The 20,000-nt window shown below is 35.8% G+C and overlaps 1 protein-coding gene across 3 annotated transcripts in view; it reads right to left on the bottom strand.

Moving 5' to 3' along the window:
- LOC106884018 (uncharacterized) overlaps positions 1-20,000 on the bottom strand; it is a 1,573,201-nt gene that overhangs the window by 481,421 nt on the left and 1,071,780 nt on the right. For all 3 annotated transcript variants that reach the window (XM_089350855.1, XM_089350881.1, XM_089350853.1), the window contains exon 8: positions 797-856. The gene's annotated coding sequence lies outside the window, so the exon portion shown is untranslated. The remainder of the gene's footprint in view (positions 1-796; positions 857-20,000) is intronic.

Genomic DNA, 20,000 nt, shown 5'->3' with positions numbered 1-20,000 from the left:
CTGACATCATGACAGCTGCTCTGTTAAAAATGTGAAAGCTGTAAGACGTGACCTGGACAGCTGCAACGGACACTACGAAGCAGTAGTCATTCTCACTGCGTCTGCAAGTGCCGTTCTTTCCGCCCCAACACACTTCTTCGAAAAAATGCCTCAGGTCCAATTTAGATTGATATGTGAAACTGCTGGAAACTGTGGCCAAGACCAGGATGAATAGGGTTGCTGTTGGAAGGCCATGTCTATGCCGTACCCCCGGCAAGATTTAGAAGTGTTTATCGGAGATTTTTTCACGACTATACCATCCCGAATTTCTAGCTTCGTAATTTCTCCAACTGCAATCCCATTGACTACTATGCGTGCGGCGCAATTGAGAAAGACACCAATCGCTCTGCTTGTAGTTCTATTGCCGAGCTTGTGTCCAAACTAAAGGGCACAGTGAGGAACGCATGTGCTATGTTCCAGAGCTTTCTTGAGACCGTAGTGAAAGATGAGCACAGCTACTTTGAGTAAACAGTTATCTCCCAGCCATTGTTGATATTGTTTAACATCTTAAAATACTTCTATTTTTGGATGAGATATATTTTCTTTTCCGTTTATGGAAACTGTCAAATTTATCCCGAACACCTTGTATGTATGTGTATGTGTGCGTGCATGTATCGATACACTGTTTTATGCAGGAATGTATCATACACTGCTGGAAAACAATGTCGAAATAAAGCATAAAATCATGTTCATTAAGAAGTTCCAAACATTGTATTAAGGAAAGAAATAAAAATAAACAAATATCATGATATCTTACCTTCAATATCCGCTCCAAGTTATGTTATGGTTATGCTGAATTTTTCCGTAGGGGACAGACCTGTAAACAGAAAAAAAAAAAAAACACGATCAATATTTGTTCGCTTTTCAAATAATATACAAAATGTGTTAAAATGAGTCTAAAAATGAAATAAATACGAATAAAATAACCGTGTCGCTTATTAAATTGCATTATGTCTTTAGTTCTTTGCGCTATTAATAATAATTTAGCCTCAAATATTTGCTATTCCTTGATATCGATCATTTTACGTTTTTAATTTCTATTTCAATTTCTTTGTTGTTTCCAGTTTTCATTAGATTTTTTTTTCTTGATCTCATTCGGTTTCGTTTAATATTTCAATATTTCATTTGTAATTTTATATGTGTGAATATATGATTCACGCACGCGCGCACACATAGAGACACAAACACATATTCGACTGTATGTATGTATTTATGGATGTGTGCGCGCGCGTGCGTATCTATTCATTGTATGTACGTTATCTGTGTCTGTGTATGTGTGTGTAGATATTTTATTCATATATGCATGTACACACGCACGCACATAAGCACACGCATAAGCACACACATAAGCACACACATATTTATATGTACATACATATGTAATATATTTATATGTATGTATGTGTGTATCTACGTATGAAACCATGTATGCGTGTATATAAAAAAATCATATATATCTGTGAATGTATAATACAATCACACATAGATTACACCGAACACACATACGTACATTCACACATACCATTAATTTATTCCTCGTATAGCGTTATTAACGAAATACAAACAAAACCAAAGAAACGTATGAAACTTTGCGTAAACATATACTTTGCCGTGTGAATTAGATTAGCGATGAATCTGCAATTTGATATCCCTTTGTACCTTCAGTGTTTAGTTCATAAAGTTAAAACATTGCTTCAGCTAGAACATTCCCTTCAAAGTAGCTGTAATGCAAACAAGACGATTAACTGGAAGGCTTGTTAACCGTCGGTATGATAATGTTCATACATATAATGCTTTCTAAGGCTCAAATATACAATAACTCGGGGAAACGCACTTCATCGGTGACGGCGTACAGAGAGTACAGTTACAAATTCATATAATCTTCACACTCCTTGAGAGATATAGAAAAAAAGTAAACATACAGACATATATATTTATACATATGCTTTTATTTATAGGCACAACTATGTGTGTATAACTAAATAAATACATATGTACATATATACAAACACACACACAGACATATATATATATATATATATATATATATATATATATATATATATATATATATATATATATATATACATATATATACACATACATAAATATATATACGTACATATACATCATACATACATACATAAATATATATAAATACATGCATATATATATACATACCTATATATACATATATAAACACACACACACACACACACACACACACACACACACACATATATATATATATATATATATATATATATATATATATATATATATATATATATATATATATATATATATATATATATGTATGTATGCATGTAATGTATGTATGTATATATATAGCTTTAATAATAATCAGGGGAGTGGATGTTTTTATTTCTTTATCCATGATTTTATTTAACAGTTATCTACATCTTCTTTACGAACGTTATAAATAACTGTTAAAGATAGTTAAGGATGAAAGAAGAAGAATATCTGTTCACCATATCATTATTAATATTATTAATTACTCTACAGAAATTATGCAGTTCTGAACTAGACAGTAGTATTTAGGCAGCGGGAAAATTACCCGAGCCTACAGCTTAACTCTACGTTGTGGTTAGCCGGGATCTGAAACCGAATTATGGGAGAACACTGTAACCGCCAGTATTATACACCCGTTGGAAGAAACTATTGCTATATATCTAGCGAACGGGTGTTCACCACCGATCATGAGCACACGTAGCTGGGAATTGAACGGTATGGTGGCCCCGTAGTCGCTGGCAGTTTGTGGGGTTTCGCTGCCCTGCTTGAAATATATATATCGGTTGCAGATTGCATCGATAACCAGCCGGAAAAGGCGTCCTCCTGGGGTTATAAACGGTGGTAACTTCGGTTCCTACGGAACAGCCATGTTGAAGTGGCGATAAATATTACTTAGCAGAATAGTCACTACATTCCTATCTTATAGGGATTTTGTAACTCGCTACTTTGCTTGTTAATAAATAAATAAATAAATAAATAAATAAAAACAGGAAAAAGATAAAATGCTTAATCATGCTTGCAACATTAGGTATTTGTTATTGTTTTAAAGCTCAGGGTTTAGATGGCTTGCGTCTGTCTCCCTAGCGATGCTTGCAGATATAAAATTATCATGACAAGAAGAATGCTTTAGAGCAGTGTCTCTCAAGGTAGTTTGTGAGGGGAAATTGATGAGGTAATACAAGACACGATCCTTAACAAAATTTATTTAAAAATAATTTTTGTCAAATAAATGGTATCCGTCCCATGAAATTAATCTCAATATACAATTTTAGTACGAATATATTCTCTCTGGATTACATTTTTAAATCCTGGGTCGATGTCATTTTCCGCGTAATGAATTCTGGAAACTCGTAGAGAGGCCGGGCGCCCCTTTAAAATTCCTGATCTGCAATACCTCTCTTCCTTTTATAAGTCCCCCCTGTACGGAGTAAAATTGTTTTGCATGTAGGATGAAGCCACAGGTTAACTGTAAGGTTAGGAATGTAGTGTATAGCTTACGATGTACTGAGGGACGGTGCAGAAACATGACAACTACCTACATTGGAGAGACAGCAGCATACAAAAGCACATTGGCGAGAGCTCAAAGAAGGGAAAAGTTCGTCAGTGTTCTAACAACATGCTCAGGCAGAACATGGAGACTCGATTAATAGCAGCGAGGTTAAAGTACTAACGACACATAGAACTGACACGACATTTAGATACACATAACAGTAGACAGACCGAACCTCAATAAAAAATACGAATGGAACAGTAACACCCACTACCACAACACGCCATACCACATGACTAAATACGAAAAGGATGAGAAGAGAAAAGGAAACATCGTAAATAATACACAGAATCATACAGAGTAATGCCCACGCAACAGACTTATAAGAAATAGAGATAGATGTATAAAACATGATAAATAAATAAATAAATATATATATATTTCTCACCTATAAATATAAAACACAGAGATGGGATAAATATAAAACACAGAGATGGGATAAATATAAAACACAGAGATAGATAAAATAAATAAATGAAGCTATATAAATTGCATGGATACATACGACATACGAAGCTAACCCATACACACAAGCACACACACAAGAAATTTCATGAACGGTCAAAACAATGTCCGTATCACAATTAACAACGACAGCAGCTGCGGCCGTGACAACAATGGCAATATCAACTACCACGATGACAAAACCGTGGGCGAACATACGTACACAGAGACATACTGGAACTGTATCATGTTTTGGGGAATTCTTAGGGCAGCAGCAGCAGAGTGGAATGAGAGGAAGGGGATAAAGGGAAGGGTACACTGCTGCTTAAAATCTAATGCGCACACACAATGGTACACACATTCAAACATACACACAGACACACAGACACACACACACACACACACACACACACACACACATAAATAAGGACACAAACGCATGCACACCTAAGGATAATCATCTTACAAGGACAGAATTGTGTAAGAAAACGAAAAGTGTCGCTGAAGAGGTCATAAATGTGTGACGGAATATCTCCGGACAATGGACGTGAGTTAGAATAATAAGATAAGAACAGTAATAAACGAGTGAAGAAAAAATACTAGAGCATGTGTTTCTCTGCAAAGAAAAAATGAACATCCCGAAATACAACAATACGTACATATGTGTTCTATCTGAGAACGCTTCGCTTTATCAAATATTGTTTGAACCCATTTTACTCACCAGGCACAACTGTGCGCTAAGATGCTTGCTTCCTAACAACATGGTTCTGGGTTCAGTGCCATTGCGTGGCCCTTTGGATAAGTTTCTTCTATTGTAGCCTCGGACTGACGAAAGTTTTGCAATCTGTTTGACAGAAACTGAAAGAAGCCCGTCGTATGCACACACATACACACGTATTTATGTGTGTCTTTGTGTTAATGTTTCTCCACAACACCGTTTGACAACCGGTGTTGGTGTCTTCGCCCCTGTAACTTGGCAGTTCGACAACAGTGATCGATAGAATAAGTAACAAGCTTAAAAGAAAAAAAATACTAGGATCGAATCATGCAAGTAAATATTCTTCAAAGCGTTACCCCAGTATGGCCACGACCACTGAAATAAGGTAAAAGATAGACTGATAATGTTCTGGGGAAATGGATGGAAGTTTTTTTGTTTTTTTTCCATTTGCATTCCTTCACATTTTCCTCCCATCCAATGCACCATTTCTGTATCAAATACAAGATTATGTGCAGTAGGTAGCTGGATTTGCAATCTTGTCTAATTTCAATATTTTAACTTCCATCCGAGTAAATAATTTATGAGTTTTATAACACTGTGCATCGTAGGTACAGCACTGACTACTCAGTCGTTACACAGAATAATACATAGAGCAAATCAGCCTGACGAAGCCAGTTCCTGTGAAAGCTCTATTCTCGCAGAACCAGTGGAATATCGGTCAAATGTTCAATAATCTTCCTGGACGCTGAGATATTACTTAATGTCTGAATCAATAAAGCACCAACTTAATTATTGACTCGATAGAACCCCGACTTAAGTACTGATTCCATAGATCGTCTGAGAGTATACCTTGCGGTAATTAGTAACGGACATTTACGTTCCGAATTCAATTCATGCCTGGATGGACTAAGCTATAAGATATTACAGCGACTATAAAATAAACACAATTCATATACTGGGTCGATTCAATTGCCATAATTATGTCTTGTATTAGTTCAAAGCGCTTTTTTTATTGTAGAAGAGGTAAAAGAGAGAAGAAGAAGAAGAAGAAGAAGAAGAAGAAGAAGAAGAAGAAGAAGAAGAAGAAGAAGAAGAAGAAGAAGAAGAAGAAGAAGAAGAAGAAGAAGGGAGGGGAGGGGAGGGGAAGGGAATTTGTATAATAACGATAAGTATATCAAAAATAATAATAGTAAACCAAAACACCCCACAACTTGGACATAAGCACAAACAGGCACTATACAAGTATTATATAGCCTACTTTCTATAGGGTTGAAAACATAAATAAAACAACAAAAACAAAATTACTAGCAACGACATTAATAATACTGAAGAAGATCTTGTGATCATTTAAGTGGTGAACCTCATGAATTTTTAGTGGTATTTGTTCTATATTTATGTACTAAGTTCGAGTTTTGCGGAAGTCACCTTTGCTTTTGTCCTTCCAGGGCTCGATGAAAGATGTGTCATTCAAGTACAAGTGCTGTCCAATAACAACCGCGGTCGTCCAATTATCTAAGATTAACCTATTTACTAAAGGGAAGTAACATACAAGGATAGTACAAATCTAAACTGCAGAATTACGAATGCTTATGTATTTTTATGCCAACTCTACTATTTCACTTACAATATTTCATCGATTATAATATATAATACACTATATGCCGGCGTGGGTATCCGTCTTGACATCTGAAACTCGGAGTTTTACTAGGGCTACCGAGTAATTAATTGTCACATGTTATATTTACATACATACGTACATACATATATATATATACACACACACCCACACACACACACACACACACACACACACACACACACACACACACACACACACACACACACATATATATATATATATATATATATATATATATATGACTATTGGGGTCGACTAGAAGCCTCAAGATTTGTTTTCTCCAACGCCGCCGTGATCGCTGTATCATCTGCATGATGTGTAAAATATTCCATTAGCATTGCCGAACTGATGTTGGCATTGCCTTTAAGATACACTGAAGACTTGAACCCCGTGCTATCCGCCCACAACATAAATCATACTCGCATCACATAACAACATGCCACAATTATTTCACCTTAATTGGCACCGCTGTCTTTAATATTACACCAAAACTCATTCAAGTAGAAACAGACCCCATAAATTTCAAGAAATTTTGGGATACAGTCCTTCAGAAAATCCCGGATAAACCTGTAAGCAGATATTTGTAATGCAACTTATATATGCATAGTGAATCCATGCGTTCAAAACAATCCAATAAGCTGAAAAGTATGAGGAATGATATTAATGAAAGCTTCATATATAAGCAGTGGAATTGACCCTAGAAGTGACACCCTGACTGTACAATAGACTTGTATGTCCGAAGGTACCCTAGCATCATCCCCATTAGCTATATGTACATTTGTACTTAATCTCTCATAAATGATTTTAAACTACCCATCCAAGAAGATACAAAACTGATATATGAACTGGTTGATTTATCGCGACTTGACCTCATCTGATATATGCATAACCATTGTGTCAATGAATAATTTCGCTGAAACCGCACGACAAAATGGAAAGTGAATATGTAGGTCGGCTGAAAAGTTTATAATCTGACCAAGATACTCTCATGGAATGTGACAAAATGACTTTTTTTGTTTTCAACATATTTCTCCCTTGCGGTTCACACTATAACACCGGTGTTGCAGTGCTTGGATTCCATTGGTTACGAAACCTTCAACAGCAGATATAAAGTCAGCATCTCTGCGATATTGGATCACAGTCAAGTGCTTTCTCACGTTGTGGAACAGGTGTTTGTCATATGGGGTCAAGTCGGGATAAATCAACCAGTTCATATATCAGTTTTGTATTTTCTTGGATGGGTAATTTAAAATCTCTTTTGAGAGATTACATAGAAACGTACATATATATACACAAACCCCCATATGTATATATATATATATATATATATACTCTTTTACTTGTTTCTGTCTTTTGACTGTGGCCAAGCTGGAGCACCACCTTTAGTCGAGCAAATCGACCCCAGGACTTATTCTTTAGAAGCCTAGTACTTATTCGATCGGTCTCTTTTACCAAACCGCTAAGTTACGGGGACATAAACACACCAGCATCGGTTGTCAAGCGATGTTGGGCGGGGTGGGGGGGTTCGCAAACACAGACACACAAACACATATACACATACATATATATATATATATGCATATATACGACGGGCTTCTTTCAGTTTCCGTCTACCAAATCCACTCACAAGGCTTTGGTCGGCCCGAGGCTATAGTAGAAGACACTTGCCCATGATGCCACGCAGTGGGACTGAACCCGGGACCATGTGGTTGATAAGCAAGCTACTTACCACACATCCGCTCCTACGCCTATAGCCACTCCTATAAAATGTGAATGTAAGAACCAAGGATAAAGGTGTAGAAAGTCAGTAAGCTTCGAACATTCCGTAGAAGTTATGTAACAGAGGGACAATAGTAGTTTATTGACATAGAAGTTCGATAAACTGAAAAGAGTTATTTTATAGCACACGTTAGCAACTGGGTTTGGTGTGTATGCGTATAAAAATCGAAATTTAGGGAATAGAGAAGGTAACATTTAGGCTATATTCGAAAACCTCTGCACGACAACATGGTTGTCTTGGCTTCATGAGTAACTAGCAGATAACCTCACGCAGAGGAAATACTGCTTCCAAGGTTCTGCTAGTTTGGAAACATATATTGCCTGAATCGTCCCTACCCCATTCCCAAAATATATATATATATATATATGGGAGAATACAGGAAAAAACAACAGACCTGGACAGGTGGTGTAAACAACAAATGGATGTATTAGTATAACGCTCGGGAATAAAGAATGTCTTGAACGTTTCCAGCCTATGCTTTTCAACAGAAAGGAACACAGAAAGAAATAAGGAGAGAAACAAGGAGAGAAAAAATATGTCTAGTGGTCAGCGATTTATCATGACGAATGCCGGACAGAAGGGTTATGCAGGAGAGTTAAGAAGAAGGGGAGGGGTCGGTTAGGGAAGATGTCATTGCCAAGGCGGATGTCTCGGAGGTGTTCCGTGAATCGGTCGGCCAGGCGGCGCCCCGTTTGCCTGATGTCCAGAGAATGGCAGAGAGAGTAGGAGATGCAATAGATGATGTTGGTAGAAGTGCAGGTGAAGAAGTCGGTGATGCGATAGGGTCCGTGATGGGTGCCGGTGAGGGGGGTGGTGTTAGAGTGGTAAGGGAAAGTGTGGCAGTGTGGGCGGGAGCAAGGGAACGAGCCAGGTTGGGGGTTGGTCGGCTGGGGAAGAAGCTGTGGACCAAGAGGTCTCGTAGGTTGTGGGCTCGTTTGAAGGAGGGGATGGGTCGGTTAGGGAAGATGTGTGAGGTGGAGGGGTCGGACTGGAGACACCGGAAAGCTCGGAAAATGGTGCGTTGGAGAGGTAGGATGGTGGGATGGTAGGTGAGAGGACAAGGGAGGCAGAAGACTGCAGGGCGGGTTCCAGGGGAGAGAGCAGATGCACGGTCAACGGAACGTGCTCTGGCAAGGGCGGTGTGGATGGTGGTGAGGGTATATCACCGTAGGATGATGTGAGGAGCCATGAGTTGAGACCTATATATATATATATATATATATATATATATATATATATATATATGTGTGTGTGTGTGTGTGTGTGTGTGTGCGCGCGCGCGCGCGCGCGCGTGTGTGTGTGTACGTATGTATGCATTTGTGTGAGTTTGTATTTGTTTCTGTGTGCGTCTGAGTGTGTATCTGTGTATGTTTGTGTGCGTGTGTGTGTGTGTGTCCGTGTGTGTGTCTGTGTGAATGCATTTATGTATTAATCCTTGTTTTTATGCCAGGTAACAATAATAAAAGATTTACATTATGCTGAAAGATTAATTAATACTGTTCTTAGAGTACATGTTTATTATATACTTACAAGAAGAGTATTGGTAGCTTCAACATTTATCATAAAATAATTGAAATTTAATTAATGTGTACAAATAATATTACACAATATTAGCAATTTAACATTGCATTTATCTATGAAGGCAGCGGAGAGTTATTTCGAAGTTACTTTACAACATTACTTGTAAAAATTAACATATATGTATATATTTATAGCTATGCTTATATCTATATCTATGCGTGTGTGTGCATACATTTACCTCTTCTTCACCATTAGTTCTAATTGTTTAACAAACATTAAAATGCATTTAATGTAAGATTTATTATAACTGTCATTACGTTTTATGTACAAATTTAATGCTAACTGCATGCAGTACTCTTATTTACAGTGGTGTACTGTATCACAAACCTCATTTAAATGAGCCAGATCAAGGTTGCTAAGGATTGACATTTTAGTTAAGGATCAAAAGTCAGTGACTGAAAGAGGAGTAAATCATTGGATTCGTAATATATTTTCTAGTTAGACGTCAAAACTAATATTTAATAATTGCTTTTGCCAGATGAAACAGCTCATATTCAAGAAGGTTCAGGTGTATATTGCAGCAGTAATTAACATTTTTCATTATTGTGTCAACAATGAATATTAACATGACAAATTGCTAATTGGGGTTATAATGTTTGTTCGCGTTAATAAAAGTCTAATATTTTAGGAAATATATGGTGGGAATTTCAATAAATCCCTCTACTGATTGTACCTTCGATATCAGAAGGATGAAAATCGAATGGGAATTGATATTGTTTGCCATTCGATACAAAACATTATGCAACTATACCAGGAATTCTGTATAGTTAAAAGTTATTCGAAATCTTCCATAGCATCACAAGCTCAATTACATAGAATATCGGTTTCAAATTTGGCACATGGACAGACATTTCGGTAAAGAGACTCAACCGATCAGATTGACCCCAATGTTCGACTGGTACTTATTGTATTAACCTTCGACAGGATGAAATGCAAAATTTGGACCCAGGACTTCAAGGCAGTTGACATGACGCTAATCAATTTGCCCGGCGTGCTAAAGATTCTGTGTCTATATATAGACACAGAAAAGGGAGAGAGAGAAATAGGGTGTGTGTCATACCATTGTGTAATGTGGAATGACCTACCGCATATCACCCTCTGTTGTAATCTTTTGTACAGTCACACAAGCTATTAAAACGTGCAACTAAACGGTCTACACATCAAAGAGTAACGCCAAGAAAAAGAACATGTCTGATATTGGGAAAGTAAAGGTGGAACTGTGTTGGGTGTAATGCTTTTGCATAATGCACTGCTCGGTGAGGGATGCTATTGTGCTACTGAATGACGAAAGAACCAAAACAAGGTAGTCCGTTATTGGAGGAAGAGAAAGCAGGAGAAACAATGGTTATTGGTTCAAGAGAAAACAAAATATAGATGCAGGCTAAACATATGGAGGAAATTCAGATTCCTACGTGTGATGTAAATGTCACTCATTCTGTTGTCAAATCAAACGAACGCCAACAGTGTGTTTGAATTCGCGTCCAGGGAGCAACAACTTAAACCTACTTCCGTCAGAAATCTGAACTTAAATTTTACCTATATATGTCTATCTATCTATCTATCTATCTATCTATCTATCTATCTATCTATCTATCTATCTATCCATTTATTCGTCTCTCTGTCTATCTCTGTTTGTCACCCTCTATTAATTTCTCTTTCGCGTGTATATATTTATACATACATACATAAATACATACATACATATATATATATATATATATATATATATATATATATATATATATATATATATATATATATATGTATGTATTTATATATATATATATTACTTTGTAATGAGAATATGTCGACTAAATTAAATAATCATAGATCAGTGCTTAAATATTCTCTTCAAATCCCCCTACACTTACGAATTACAGCGTGTATGTAAGTAAGCATGTGTTAGGATGAAATTATGAAAGTATAGAAGAGCAGTGCTTCAGAATTTATCAAAATTACCCTTCAGTATTCGGCTCAACGATGGAACTATTTGACACCGTTCCAAGATGTACAATGTATTATCCTTATTTTCAATAATAAGCCAACCGTTCGCAAATTGGCTACCAACGATTCCACTGAACACTAATATATATTGCTTTATTCATTCGGATATAAGATTTAATTACTGCCTATTATTATTTGTCGTAGTTGAAAGTTCGCAGTATATATTTACGGCGAGGACAATCAAAATGGTCTCACTGCCACATTCATCCCAATTCTTACAATTCTAAATCTTTTCTTACTCTGTTTAAATGCATCTGTGTATGTATGTATGTATGTATGTATGTATGTATGTATGTATGTATGAATGTATGCAGGCATTCATATGCAGAAACACAGTCATCCATAAACGCATATATCTGCATATATATATATATATATATATATATATATATATATATATATATATATATATATATATATATATATATATATATATATATATATTACACACACACACACACACACACACACTCACACACACACGCACACACACATTTATATATATATATATATATATATATATATATATATATATATATATATATATATATATACTACATACACAAACATACACAACACTTGTGGGCGCACGCACACACACATATACAGGCATCATTATTATTTGACCTTTCGATTTATTAGCTCATTTTGCAGGTAATGTTCATTGTTAAATAGTTTATATCATCTTTGCTAGAGACTTGTCGATTTAAATATGATCATAAGCGTCTATGAAGTGACATTTTATTGATAGGGCCGCGTGAGACGGCAGATTCATTGGTCAGAAGCTAGGAAGTCGCTTCCAGAGTAGTTGTTATATACAAAATCGTGTTCAGTGATTAATGAAATAAAGTATTTCAGTAATGTGTCCATTTGGCCAGAGAACACTAAATAATATTCACAGTTGTGTGATTAGTAAATTATAGTTCACATATATTCGATTGTTCCCTGACGTGCATTTACGAAATGGAATCCTTATCTAACTCGATATTTTGTAATAGTTCGCTTTAGAGAATCGCATTTAATGGATATGTTCGTTTTGTTGTTGGTAAATACAGGGGCAGTAACTGTGTGTAGCAGTAAGAAAATTCTGACTCGTTAATATTTGGCTGGTAATTGGTTCATATTATTAAGGCAGAAGAATACTTACAGTTTAGAGTTCTGCCAATGTAAACGCAAATTGATACACGAAGTACGTATTCTCTACATTTACAGTTCCGTGAAAAGTAGAGTTCATTCTAGAAACACGTTTAGTATCTGATTCTAAATTCGTGAAATAAATTATCCCATATATATTTTATTGTTTTGTTGTTGTTACTGTGTATCCCCAGTTAAGCTCTTTTCCAAGAGATCTATAATCAGAGGCGTTAGAATATAGTCCGTATATTCTATTTTTATGATTCACTAAGACTCAACAATAAAAATTATTTTTACTTGTCTAACCTAGTGGTATTCGATTGCAATTAGTTTTGCTTGCCACTTTTAGAATGTCGTAAGACCCAGTAGACGCTTGGGGCTTCACCCATCTATCATTTATTGTTATTGATTGCTTGAAATAGCGTCAAAATAGATATTTTCTGTGCCTACAAGTTATGTAAAATGATAATGTACACATGTGGGTAGGCTGGCTGCACCCAGCTGGAACGTAAGCACTAAGCAACAACTTTGCCTTAGTACAAAATATTGTTGTTTCATTGGAGGAAGAAATGTTATAAAGCGTTATACTGCTTCCATATATAAGTAATATTTATGAATGATGTAAATCGTATCCGATGTTAGCGGCAACGCTAATGCGACATGAAATGCCATGCGGTATTTGGTTATGATCGTGTACGTTCCGAGTTAATATAAGTGCTGATGTCAACTCTGTCCCTTCCGCTTACAGAATCGATGAAGCACCTTCCAGGTACTGGTACGTAGCAACATTTCACGACTGGTAGCATGTAGTTAAGTATTGATAATACAGTGCCGTAATTACTGATTATAGACTCGAAGCAAACTTGAGTCCATGTGCCTATGCTAAGTTATGTTGAAGTTTAGATTATGACTACCAAATATTCGACTTAGTTACAGAAGTGTATATGTTGCTGTTGGCACTCCGTCGCTTACGACGTCGAGGGTTCCACTCGATCCGATCAATGGAACAGCCTGCTCGTGAAATTAACGTGCATGTGGCTGAGCAATCCACAGACACGTGTACCCTTAACGGAGTTCTCGGAGATATTCAGCGTGACACAGTGTGACAAGGCTGACCCTTTGAATTACAAGTACAACAGAAACAGGAAGAAAGAGTAAGAGAAAGTTGTGGTGGAAGAGTACAGCAGGGTTCGTCACCATCCCTTGCCGGAGCCTCATGGAGCTTTAGGTGTTTTCGCTCAATAAACACTCACAGCGCCCGGTCTGGGAATCGAAACCGCGATCCTCCGACCGCGAGTTCGCTGCCCTAAAAACTGGGCCATTGCGCCTCCACAGAAGTAAACTGTGTCGTTTGAAATACATACTTATCGTGAGCTGATTACTTCGTTTATGAAGTAATTAAGATTTTTCATTTTTTACAAAACTGAGTCCAATTTCAAAATATGATTAGCATATTTTACATGAAAGGAAAAAAATTAAATTGCATAAAATAGGTTATGTACATATAACCTAAAATGCTTATCATTCCTTGTTTCCAAAAAATCGTCCCTGAATCGACCAACATCAAAGAATAATTTTTTCGGTCTAACAGAGAATCATACTCCAGACCCTCTGGAACCCAAGTTAGCATCCCTTTTGATTAGATACTTCGCTACTCCATTAACTTGTTTCATTCATTTGACTGCAGCCATGCTGGAGCACCGCCTTTTAGCCGAGCAAATAGACCCCATATATATTTTATTGTTTTGTTGTTGTTACTGTGTATCCCCAGTTAAGCTCTTATCCGAGAGATCTATAATTAGAGGCGTTAGAATATAGTCCGTATATTCTATTTTTATGATGCACTAAGACTCACCAATAAAAATTATTTTTACTTGTCTAACCTAGTGGTATTCGATTGCAATTAGTTTTGCATGCCACTTTTAGAATGTCGTAAGACCCAGTAGACGCTTGGGGCTTCACCCATCTATCATTTATTGTTATTGATTGCTTGACATAGCTTCAAAATAGATATTTTCTGTGCCTACAAGTTATGTAAAATGATAATGTACACATGTGGGTAGGCTGGCTGCACCCAGCTGGAACGTAAGCACTAAGCAACAACTTTGCCTTAGTACAAAATATTGTTGTTTCATTGGAGGAAGAAATGTTATAAAGCGTTATACTGCTTACAGTACTTATTCTATCGGTTTTTTTGCCGGACCGTTAAGTTACGGGGACGTAAACACACCAGCATCGTTTGTCAAGCGATTTTTTTAGGGAGGGGTGCAAACACAGACACAAAAAAAAAATAACACACACATAAATACACACACACACACACACACACACATATATATATATATATATATATATATATATATATATATATATATATATATACATATACGACGGGCTTCTTCCAGTTTCCAAATCCACTAACAAGCCTTTGGTCGACCCGAGGCTATAGTAGAAGACACTTGCCCAAGGTGTCAAGCAGTGGGGCTGAACCTGAGACCATGTAGTTGGTAAGCAAGCTATTTACCACAGAGCCACACCTACACCTATATCACTTTTATTGCAAAAATGATACAGAATAATCATTTAGTTTATTCATAGTTAAGTATTTGAAAGTTCATCTTTCAAAATCTGTTTTCATTTTATTCGAAGCAGAAAATGAGTATAGTGGGGATTTTCTTTAGATCTATTTAGACTTATTAATATCTTTCATTTACGAAATACTGAATATCATAATGTTCAAAGAATTAGTTGAGAACATTCTAATGTACCATAAAACAGTTATAACCCTAATATGCACAAAATGCTCTATATTGTTCTGCTAGTACTTATATGTACCCCTATAGATTGTACTGCGTTCCAATCCACTTATATTTTCCGAGACCATATAAGCAACATACTTTTTGTAAGATGTATAATACTGTCATGAACATAGATCATTATAAACTCGCGCAAAGGATTCTCTTTGAGAAACATTGAAATATACACCACTCGTAGTTGAAAGCAAAATTATCATTTACTAGATAGTGCATTTACACTCATTGTCACAATTTTCTATTAAGTAGGATTCACACAAATCCTATTTCACTTATATTCTCTCATCAATTTTTCTGCCTTATTTCAGAAAGTTAAAGCTATAGATTTCTTCATTTTAATTTCGAGGACTGAAAATCTACTATTTGCTGGAGGAACATCATATAAATGTTCACCGTGGACAGTAAATTGACATAATTAGAACTACGATTTCTTGTTGTGTCGAACAGTAACGTACGTGCTTGAAAGAATAACATGCTAATGAATAATATGGCATGATAAAATATTGTATATATTTTATTCGTGAGGGAAATAGGATATAAATATATAATTATTTATTTACATATACTTAATGAGTTACAAGTAGCTAACTAATAGATTAATTGTAAAACAGCTGGTCCTTTTTTTCTTTTCTTTGAGGAAACCACTCTGAAATTCATAAAGATTTCAGTTCACAATATTATTTCCAACTTTGCTACAGAAATATTTGATATGTTTAACCTAAAGATTGAAATATTGTCATTGATTTTCCTGCCAATGTCTAAGAGCCTCATAATTAATGTAAATTCCAGAACTGATAATGTCTGGAGATGTATCCATCAACACAAGTTTGTTTTGTCAAGCCGGAAAATGTCTCTTCCGGTATCATTTCATACACTTCTTCAGGTCAGCTCAGGTTTTTAAAAAATTAATCTTAGACACCAAATGTACATAATAATCTTTCTTCAAGTGTATGTTTAATACACACTTCTACATTTTGATATATCTCCAATTGGCCATATCAACCCACCACAAAAAGAGGCTATTAAACTTAGTCTCTTTACTCGTACACAACAATTCACGAAGTATCAACTTAATAAGCCATTATGATATATTTTAATCAATATAAGGGAAAGGGCTTTTATATCTTTTAAAGTAATTAAATTGTTAACGGTCCAAGGGAGGCAACTAACGTTTTAAAGTTCTTGACTATTTCTTCAAGACTATATAAACTCAAAAAACGTTTGTCCTGAAAACAGCTCGTTGTGTCGGCAGATATTTTGTTGACAATCATATCTGTTGTTGAGTTCACATCTTCACTTGCACTGCGCCAGGTATCTTCATTTATCTAAAAAAGAGACACTCCAATGGCTTGAAATGCGGAGCAATGTATAATTACTGCCTCGTATCCGAAGCAATATTAATATTCTTGGATTACATATACTTCTTTCAGTCAGATTCTGCTACGAAGATGAAGTAACACTAATCTTAGTATATTTCATTTCATTCCCAGAGTATTCTATCGGTGTCTGGATTTGGTCAATGTATACGTTGATCACACAGATTGTGGCATATCATTCTGTAATTAGTTTCACCAAATTACTTCGTAAATTCAAGTTATAACATGTCCACGTATAAATGATTATCCTGTTCTTTCAGCACCCAATCATAATTTAGAAGTAGCTTAATGAAGCAGGTTTTTCCTGGACAGAAGCTGTGCTGTGTGATAGTAAGCCATATTTAAATAGGAATGTGCTCGACTATATTCTAACAATGTTCTCCATAGCTTCGCCGATGTGTGAGGAAACAACGATGGGCAAGCAGGTTTGAGTTGGTATACTGTGTCCTCCATGGACAGGACACAAGTATACCAACTTAAACAGTTTGAGATTACTACATGCAAGGAAGTTCTGAAAATTATCTGCAGTGGTTTTCGCTTGAGTACTTTATTTATTTATTTTTGCATGATTTAAAAGAATAACTAACGTCCATGGTCGATGTAATCGATGATTGCCTCTTACTTAAATAGGGGTGTGATGTTGATGAACTCAACGAGCCAATTTATTTTTCTGTCACACATTCGAGAATGGACAACGTTTTGGAGTTGTTTATATACGTATATTGTATGTAGACGTTGAAAAGTTTTCGATAAAAACGTTCACAACTTGTGACGGTTTAAGGTGGAGTTTTTTGTATATTTGTAGGTAGCATCATTATTCGTTTAACTGCTTTCGTTTTTCGTTGTGTCTTCTCTTTTTCAACTACGAAGGAAATTATACTAAAATAAAGACTACAATTATATATTATCCAAGAAAGAATTTCAGTGAGGAGAAGAACAAACATCTCAATATTACAAAAACATTTCACCTATGTTTTCCAAAACGTTGTATTGCAAATTACAGATTTACAGAGTCAACATATACTAAAACATGGGTCTATATACTTGAAAACAACGGATGTACAAGTATAAATACACACACGTTCTCAAAGGCGCATGCACAAGGATCCTTCCCACGCACTCATACATAAATATACACAGTTCCCTGGAGCAAGTGCGTTGTTTACGCTGGGCGTGTATAGCGAAAATGTATTCTTCGAATCTATAACCTACAGCGAAGAGTCGTTTTCGAGGCTCAAGTGTGCAACAACGTGTAAGAATAAATGCTCACACACACACACACACACACACACACACACACACACATACACACACACACACACACACACACACACACACACATATATATATATAAGTACCTCGAATTAACGATGGGATTGAATCGAAGTATCCATTAAAAAAAAAAAAAATGAAGTTACATAGAAATGAATTTCAAAATTTTCAAATGGCACTTCTATATTTCCTTAGGAGATTTCACAAAATAAATGTATAAATCCATTACCTAAAAACCAATAAATTAAAACTTGAAACAAAAACAATCGTTTCATTCAATAAATCGTTCATAAACAATAAAGAAGCTAACACCTCTAGCGTTTTACACCTTCCTCATTGTTTTTGGCCCCCGTTCCCTTTATGGTTCATCATTCGATGTGTGTTTGCTGGTCGTGTTCCTTTTTTTGTTTTCAAAGTAAAAAGAGTATCATTTGTTTTTATTTACAAATGAATGAAATTCCCTTTTACTGTTACTCTTCGTCTGAATTTCATGTTAACAGAAATGAAATTACCATTCTATGTATAGCAGCGTAAATACTCCGTCCTCAATTTGAATAATCAGACTCAGAATTTACTATTGGATCATATGACTAAGTAAGAATCGGATAAACTATATTATATTGCACAAAATAAATCCAGATAAGAAAAATGGAAATATAACGTGAGATGATAATACAGCTAACTAAAATATAATTAGCCCCATAAGATAGACAACGGATGCAAGCGTAGTACAGAAGGCGATATACGCATCCAGACACACACATGTACACACACACATGTACACAGACGCATGTACACACACACATGTGCACATAGGCATGTACATACACACAAACACACACACATACATACACACACACACACACATACACACACACACAAACTCACATACTGGCACTCACTCGAACACATGTATATTAGTACGTCAGAAACAGAATGAGAGATAACATTCAGCAGTAATGCAAAACTATTTTCTGTTTGCCGAAGTTATTTTGACGTCAATACGCGAAACCTAATTAAAATACTGCAGTAACAATAGAAAAACACATAAACTGAATGCATACATATGATTATTCATTAAAATACCATGAAAATAGCCGCATCCAGTAATATTAGATAATCCAGGACATAATTCAAGAATGATTTTTCAACGACATAAGTCAAGACATAACCAAATATTTCATGAAAATATATAAAACTGAGCATGGCTTCATGTTTAAGAAGATATTCACACCAATAAGCACATGAATTGAATCATACTTTCACGAGAACATTCTCTCAGTCGATAGATAAGTGCTCTCACGTGGCTAAGATTTGTTTTGACTGTTATTCTTAGTAATACTGGTACTGGCTGGCACTCTCAGTTACTTTAATGACGACTATACTCGTGCCTTTCGGTTGTAAATTGTGAAGAGCCACCTTACACTCACATCAGAGTCATTGATGCGAAAACCCGGAAAATACTAACAAGCGTACATATATTCCGCATCAATTGTGAAGTAGACAGCCTCTAACAAAAACTAAAACAAGTCAGCAGGGGCTTAATATCGATCCAAACTGCTTTTGAATGTCGTATCTATCATTTTCGGCAACATCTTTTAATCACCAGGTGTCGAA

This window comes from Octopus bimaculoides, chromosome 1 (genome assembly GCF_046866305.1).
Source record: "Octopus bimaculoides isolate indiv1 chromosome 1, ASM4686630v1, whole genome shotgun sequence".
Classification (NCBI taxonomy): Eukaryota; Metazoa; Mollusca; class Cephalopoda; order Octopoda; family Octopodidae; genus Octopus; species Octopus bimaculoides.
The sequence above is the reverse complement of the archived record's forward strand: the minus strand, read 5'-3'. Positions and strand labels throughout refer to the sequence as shown.